We start from the raw sequence: 8298 nt of genomic DNA, 5'->3' as shown, positions 1-8298 counted from the left end.
ATCGAGATTCATGATTTAACCACTGAACTCTATACTAACTGGAATGGACTAGCAACACAAATAAAGTGAGGCAGCTGGTAAAGATAGGCAACCCGCATTGCTGTGGGATTCGTCATTTTGTAACACATTGGCTCTCATGGAAAAATACATTGCACAGTTTCAATTTCTATTTTATTCCTATATTTTATGTCTTATTCTATGGAAGCGTTATTTTTCCTTTATTAAGCAGTTCATTGTTAACTTTTTGAGAGCAAAAAAAAAAAAAAAATGAGATAGGTTGAATATGAATGAAGAAAAGATTTTTTTTCATTTGTGACTGCAGTAGTTTTAGTATTGTCAACTTTTCACAAGCAAGGAAATAACTTTGGGCCAGATTTCAGAGAAGCGTATCATCTATTTATTTTTATTTATTCAACAAGGACAAATATAAACTGTTATGAAATGATTGGGAATGAAAAAACAGGCTCATAGTCCTTATCATTCCAATCCCGAATTTTGTTCATACACAGTCCAAAGGAGGGCTGTGTTTAATTGAAACTATTGAACACACTCTTATGTTTATTTTGATAGGATATACTATTGTTTTTTGGATTATATGATTCAATGTTATTGTTAAAGGAAAGATTTATGATTTATTATTGTTTGAGGAGATATCTCGATTTAATAATATAGGCCTACTTTCAGCAGGCTATAAATGTAGAATTATGTAGGTGTGCATTGGTGTAATTTCAAATCATGTAAGAGTGGGAGTTTCAGAAATGAAGCAAATAACGAAGAAACATTTTATTATATTGTATGACTATGATAAGCAAACAGTAAAATATGCTACATAATTACCAGAATACAATGAACAATTTGAAATTGGAAGGTTTCAAAAATTAATTACAATTCAGCTGATAACAATCTCATATTTTTCACAATAATAGTAGATAAATAAAATGAATTATGTTGACTCATGATGATTATTGAATATGATGATTATTAACACAGGATTATTAAATATATAATGATAGCAATGTACTGAGTATTCTGATAATATTTCAAATCATGTAAGTGTGGGAGTTTCAGAAATGATGCAAAGAAATCTATGAAGAAACATAATTATATCAATTGTATTATAATTATGACCATATGATAAGCAAACAGTAAAATATGCTAAATAATTATTATAATATTGTAAATTGAACTATTATTCATTTGAAACGGAAATGTTTCAAAAATTAATCACAATTCAGCTGATAGCAATATCATATTTTTCAAAATAAAAGTAGGCTACTAAAATAAAGTAGGTAGCTAAAATAAATTATGTCATCTCATGATGATAACACAGAAATTATTAATCATTTGTATTTATTCTTTTGACGTGACAATGTCTTATAAATTGGTTTGCCGGGTGACACTTCAAGAAACTGCGTTACGTTCCCACGTTATGCGCTCACAATGAGAGCGAGTGAGAGCGTTCGTTTCGGTTCACGGTCGTCTGGAAAGAGCACGAATAGGAGCAGTGGCGAGCAACCAGCAGCGACCCGAAGCATTCACCTGGAGAGAGAGTGAAACGGAGCAATCTCCTGCGACTGTGCCACTACTTAGTGAATAGGTTATGTGAATATGTATAAGTGAATAGGTATAAGTGTAAGTATAATAGGTATAAGTGAATAGGTTATGTTGTAATAATACCAATGTTGTGGTAGTTTTCAATCACAAAAGTAGTATAAATCGTTTCTCAGCCAATAATAATTTGTTCAACTTGAAAAAATGAGCACGACTTGCTATGTAAAAAATTGAATCGAGCACAGTTAGCCCGCCTAAGAGCGAGAGAGACAGAGTGATTTTGTTGAGGATGTGTGAAGGTAAAAATAAAATTTTGTTAATATGAAATTCAGTGCGAGATTCTTTGTATAAATTAATGTTTTAAATATAATTCTTTGTATAAATAAATGTTTTAAATTGTTACTATTATTTCATCCTTCTTCCTACTATAGGAATGAATATTCACATTAAAATTATTTTACCACTCAAAGTCGTTGTCACGTAAAACTTTTGCCCATATACCAACTTTACAGGCAACCATGCAATTTTTTTGAATAAGGATTCATTTCTTCTTTAAATATGTTTTTTTATTTTAGATGCTAATAAAGTAGGCCTAAATTTTCAATTAGCATAGAAACTATCACAGTATACTAGGAATAAAACCAAATTTGTTGTTTTATTTTTGGTCAAATATACTGATCAATATAGAAAAAAGTATTGGAAATGCATGTAAAACAAAAAGCTCTCTTCAAATTAATTAATAGACTAAAAATGTTTGACTTACCTGTGAAATGGTATTCCATTTCCTTGAACATGCCCATTCTTGCATCCAAATGCAACACAATACATCACCATTTTTCGGTCGTATTTTTATCCAATTCTATGCATTTTACAACAAATACATCACAATATGTAAGAGAAACGGTTGTGATCTAATACTGATAGCCCTAATACTCATTCAAATCCATTTTTCAACTTTAAAAATGAAAAATCGTAATCAAGAGCTGCAACAACCTGCTTAAATGTATGAGTACGAGAGAGAAGGGAATCCCACACGGTATGCCTGTCTCACTCACTCCGCCTTACACACTTTTAGCTGTAGCTTAGCATTGGACAGCCCCTTCCAGTTAGTATAGAGTTCAGTGGATTTAACACACTGATGCTCATCTACCTCGCGGAGTTCTATAAATAGTGAGTTCTATAAAATAATATAGTTCTATAAATATAAATAGTGAGGTCCACCCAACGAGCTAAAGTATAGTAAACTATAGAGTGGCTGAGTGGCCGCTGTTCCTGTTACGAATTGAACATGGGCAGCCATGACAGAGAGAGGCAAAAGCGGCGGAAAATTTGAATGGCCCTATTGATATAATGGAAACTTGCATAAAAGACAAGGTGCAAATCAGTTATATTTTATAAATACTACATTGAATTTTCATTGAGCATTTTAAATATATGTATTACAGTTGTTATACAAGCTGATGTCTATAGTTAATTCCAGTCAAGTTTGCAATACCATCATCATTATAAATATAATAATTAGTCAAAGAAATCAATTTAATTCACAAAAACACACCTATTCCTGCAGTGGCAGACTGGCAAAAGAGGCTCTTCTTGCCTCTCTGTCATGGCTGCCCTTAGATCGCCGTGTAACACATATGGTTTACTATATTTTAGCTCGTTGGGTCCACCACAAAGTAGAAGGAGTTTCTTCTCTGTGGGCCCACGAAAACGTTCCATCCTCAGTCGACCGCTGATTTTCAGCCATCTTGAAATTGAGCCCGATGCCACCTTAGACCAGATATAGAATAGACACGTTAGGAAGTCTAGCCTCTGTAGTCAACATCTACTGCCAAATCCACCCATCTTGACTTCACAACCAAGCAGTGAGGTCCACGTTATAATGACAGTATTTGATCAACTTTGGTTTTGCTATCCTTGTCTATCATTCGACAAAGCCGGTGGTACTATCCTTTTCTAGGTTCACGACTATGCCAATTATGTTTTCGACAGTGTAGAAATATAATTAATTAATACAGAGAATCGGCATCGTTATTCTTCTATCTTTATCCACTGCCATTAATACGTGGACCTCACTATAACAACAATGTCACTACACTACAATGAACACTTTCACTACAAACTCAAAAAAGTTTTCTTCAATCTCTTTACGATGCATGACGTCACTGTTGTGACGTCAAGATGGGTGGATTTGGGAGTAGATGTTGGCTCATCAACTTTCAGTATGAATCATTGATATATATAGTTAGATGACTAAGCTATACCTTCAAGCGTTTGGAAGCATGATGCCTCCTTCATTTCTCGTCACCATTGAATATCGGGCAAGAAGTCAGGCGCCCAGACAGACTTATATGGGAAAACATTGACTTTCATTGCGTTATATCTTTCGACATACTTGATGGATTTCAATATATTTTATTTTCAACTTTTCATCATTTCCATTACCATATGATACAATGATTTGCTCATTGAACATTTTTTTAACTCAACCAAACATCTAATTTAGTGAACCTACTTCACTACAGATTTTGATCCATTCTATTAGCAAAAGAATCTCATTTTTACAATATTTTCCTATTACCATGTATTTAGGATATGGAAAATAAAACATTTATTATAGATCGCTAATATTACCGTATATTTTATTAGATGGCAAATAATAATAAATTAACCATGTCACGTGGTATTTCAGCACCACAGAATATTTGGAGTAAACCAGTGAATTTTAATAGAATTATAAAATGGAGAAGAAAGTTAAACCTAGTCAAAGGATCAATCAACCTAAATCGAATATTGTTAGCGATAAAGAGTGATTGTATTATCTAAAATGATAAGGAAAAACATGCATAACTATGATTCAACAACTAATGAGCATCCATTGGCAGAATTAAAAATTATGAAGCAGCTTATTTATTATTGGCAGATTATAAAAAAAAAGTTTGCATGTACATTGAGGTTAGAATTATTTGTTTACACTTTTAAATGAATCAATCGATCTAGAATAAATTGATAGTTATTTGAATCAATACCTAGTGAATCAGCTGATTGTTCGATCAACCAGTATAGGTTGAATTATAAAAATTTAATTACAAAAGATGTATTATATATACTAAGGAAGGTTGATGTATAGAAATACAGACAACTATTATTTCTGTATAAATATTTATTATAATCTAAAAAGCACGAAAATCAAGAGTATACAAAACTCACATAAAAAACTAAATGTATATTATCTATTAACATTGTATATCGTGATTTATTTATGAATATAGTTTAAGATAATCTCTCCATATATTTATATAAAAACTTTTTATTTAATTTTTTCTATTATAAAGTTGAAGAAGCCCTGATTCTGAAACAACCAATTGTATTGAGTTTACTAAATTGAAGGCCAATCAGAAAGAGGCTTACAAATTGTTCAAGGAAGAGATAAAGTTTTTCTGAAAACCACTTTCTTCTGGCTTGTGATCTTGACCTGAGAGGATGCACATAGAGTTTAGGGTTCTTTCTTCCTTTAAAATTTGAAAATTATCAAGCCAACCCCTTTTTTAAATGTGAAATATTTGTAATTAATGTTAAATTATCTGTGAACTCAGTGTTGTTGAAGAGTTCGTAATTTGTAATCAATTCCCATAAATATATCTTTAATTCGGAAAGAAATCTATAAGAAACCAGGACCACGCGTTAGCCCAGCAGAGACAAAAGGGACCTGCCTAATTAATTATTGGAAATAATTAATTCAATCCACGAGACCGTCAAGAACGTCATTAATGTGAGTGATAAATCAAACGAGCTCGTTTAAGGCCTTTCTACGCATAGTTGGGGGAATTAATCAAAGCGCTATTCAAATTAACTTAAATCCAATAAAAATTCGCAATGTGTTGAGTGCTATCACATAGTTTATAAGAACATTTTATGAATTTATTTGATATATGTAGGAAGCTTACTTCCATGCACGGCACGAACTCATTAAAAGCCCTGAGATCTCATGTTTGAATATTAATTTGTTATTTATTATTTTTGCTAATTGATCAAAGCAAGTTATATTAAATCTGCAGACCAACAGGTTTTTAATTGTAGAATTCTGAATTGACTGGAAGTCCAAACATCAGTATTAAGTATAATATATTTATAAATTTTGAAACTCACTATTGTGAATGCTAGTAAACCCTGTGATAATTATTCAGATTTTAGAAAAGAATTCATTTAAGGAAAATTATAGATATAAGAAAATTTTATATACATTGTTTTATGGGAATATATTTTGTGTTTTATGTCAGCATACAAAATCATAGACTTTTTTATTATATCCTAATTCATCTCATGATATACAGTTTGAGCTGTTTTGGTACCAAAAAATATTCAGCAGCATATAAAATTATTGAATCAATTAATATTGATCTTATTAAGAGCACTCCATATTTATCATCCTTTGATGATAGTCATATTAGTCTGCCAGAAAAAACATATTGATAATTGTATTAATAAGGTTCCAGTTATATCATATAAGGATCCAGAGAGCTTCAAGAACTGGCATTGTAAGTTCTAAGGAATTTTAGAAGGATAAATTGGTGAACACCTGTATTCATGACAAGCGTTTTAAGGATCAACTAGAAAAACTATAGTTGGTCTTTATTATTCTCTATTGTGTACATGGTTACTGATAGTCAGTCATCAATTATTCTTTTGATTTTCTCACTGGTATTCTTCAAGAACTTCATAGAAGCAGCGGTAAGAATTAATAATCACCGGTCACTGCACCTTATGGTGACTAATTGTATTTGGAAAATTCATGTATCTACCACTGAGCTAGAGCTGAGGTTTGAACCCAGCAATTTTGCGAGCCGGACGGCCTTAATTATTTGTCAATTTATTCGCAAATGAGGGACTTTAGCAACTGCTCTTGCGAATATCAAATTTACCACTTTACACAATGTCACCCAACCAGTGGGGCAAAGGTTTACCACTTTACAACCATTATCACAATATTTCGTGAAACTGTTTCTCATTCGTTTTGCAACTTAAGTATAGGTACCTAACTATACTCTATACTCCTATATTTAATATAAGATAATAAATTACTACATATTATAAGAACGGGAAACGCTTTTCCTAACCTAAGCTTTTTTTTAACCTAAGCTTTTCCTAACCTAAGCTTTTTCTAATCTTAGTTTTACTAACCCAAGCACCCCCAACCTAAGCTTTTCTCAGACCCAGCTTCCCCGAACCTAAGCTTTTCCTAACCTTAGCTTTTACTAATCTAAGCTTTACCTAACCCAAGCTTTTCCTAACCTGAGTTTATTCCAGACCCAGCCTTCTCTAACCTAAGCTTTTCTTAACCCAAACTTTTCCTAATCTGAGCTTTTCCTAACCCAAGCTTTCCCCAACCTAAGCTTTTCCCAAACCCAGCTTTTCCTAACCTAAGCTTTACCTAATCCAAGCTTCTCCTAACCCAAGCTTTCCCCAACCTCAACTTTTTTCCAACCTAAGCTTTCCCTTATCTATGTTTTCCTAACCCAAGCTTTCCTCAACCTAAGCTTTTCTTAGACCCAGCTTCCCCTAACCTAAGCTTCTCCTAACTTAAGCTTTTTCTAATCCAAACTTTTCCTAACCCAAGCTTTCCCCACACCCAGCTTCCCCTAACCCAAGCTTTTCCTAACCTTAGCTCTTTCCTAACCTATGCTTTCCCTAACCTTAGCTTTTCCCAATCTAAGCTTTTCCTAAGTTGAGCTCTTTCTAAAGCAAGTTTTCCTAACCTATCTTTTCCCTGACCTAAGCTTTTGTCAGACCCTGCTTCCCCTAACCTAAACTTTTCCCAACCTTAGCTTTTTCCAAACCTGAGCTTTTCCTAACCTCAGCTTTTCCCAGCCTAAGCTTTTTTCCCTAATATAAGCTTTTCCTAATCTAAGCTTTTCCCAACCTAAGCTTTTTTCCCTAATATAAGCTTTTCCTAAACTAAGATTTCCCTAACCTAAGCTTTTCCTGACCCTAGCTTCTCCTAACCTAAGCTTCCCCTAATCTAAGCGTTTCCTAAACTAAGATTCCCCTAACCTAATATTTTCCTGATCCAAACTCCTCCTAACCTAAGCTTTCCCCAATCTAAGCTTTTTCTAACCTAAGTTCTCCCTAGGTAGCAAAAAATGGATAAAAATATCTCGATCAATTTTGAGTTAAGTAATCAAGTGACTGGACATTTTTTCTTCAGAATTTATCATTCTACTAAATCCAATAGTTTAAAATACCTATCAATCACCATGCAAACAGGTTCACCTCTTTTAAACCAAAAATTTGCACTTTTCGCACATTTTTTGCAATATCTCAAAAGCTACTGAAGTTACAAACCTTAAATTAGTTTCATTGGATTCCTCGTCAAATTTTACATAAGATAGCAATAGGTTTAAAAATATTGTAGCCATAAAAAAATTATTAAAAATAAAATTTGATATAAAAATTTTGAACTTTCCGCCATGTTTTTTCAGCTAATCCTTGGAAATCGACAACAATGTTATACATGGTTGATCTCGTCTTGATCTCCTCTATCGATCTATGTAGGTCTCAATGCTAGATTCCGCAGCCCATAAACTTTAGTGACGTCAAGATGGGTGGATTTGGGAGTAGATGTTGGCTCATCGACTTTCAGTATGAATATACAATGAGCCGTGTCTATTCTATAACTGGTCTAAGATTATAACTTAGGGCATGCTCGCTTTGCTCGGCTGTTTACATCTTACATGTGCACATGTGGTT

The sequence above is a fragment of the Nilaparvata lugens genome, chromosome 1, assembly GCF_014356525.2.
Source record: "Nilaparvata lugens isolate BPH chromosome 1, ASM1435652v1, whole genome shotgun sequence".
In the NCBI taxonomy this organism is placed as follows: domain Eukaryota; kingdom Metazoa; phylum Arthropoda; class Insecta; order Hemiptera; family Delphacidae; genus Nilaparvata; species Nilaparvata lugens.
Note: the sequence above shows the minus strand (reverse complement) of the source record.